The following is a 627-nucleotide window of genomic DNA, read 5'->3' on the forward strand; positions in this document are numbered from 1 at the left end:
GTTCCTGCAACGCCATTGGTGGGGTCGTGTGTCTGTCGTAAGACAAGGCGGAGCCTGTAGCTCCTGCCCCTAAAAGCGGGACACCCGCCAGTCACTTTGCAAGTGGTTTGGGAATAAGTGGTGTAGGAGTGTGCACAGCTCTGCCTCCTGGGGTTAGGCCTGGCTGGAGGTAGGGCCTTGTCTAGGTAGTGGTGGGAGCCACGTGGCAGCAGACCAGCTGGGGAAAGCAGGCCACCTCCCTGGGCAAATAAGAGGCAGCCTTCTCCACTCCCTGAAAATAAACCTTCACCTGCCCGAGCACAGCTTGTTCTGGGAGCAGCACTTCAGCCTTGCCCTCCCCACAGAGCCTGCCCTGCCTAATGGCCACCATGCAAAGCAGCAGCCCTGCCTGTTGAGGGCTTGCTTTCTTAACAGATAGTAGAGATGAAAGCGGGCAAACAATCAATGAGGTGGTCAGATATCCAGGTTGTAGCCATATTGCTGTACAGCAGGGGTGGCCAGCCTGCAGGTCTGGAGCCACATGCAGCTCTTCAGGAGTTAATAAGCATCTCCTTGAATCTTTGCACAAGCACCAGTTTCCAAATGGGTGACCAGCTTCCAGCGGGCAGCCATATGGAAGCTGGTCAC

Source organism: Alligator sinensis, unplaced genomic scaffold, assembly GCF_000455745.1.
Source record: "Alligator sinensis unplaced genomic scaffold, ASM45574v1 scaffold824_1, whole genome shotgun sequence".
In the NCBI taxonomy this organism is placed as follows: Eukaryota; Metazoa; Chordata; order Crocodylia; family Alligatoridae; genus Alligator; species Alligator sinensis.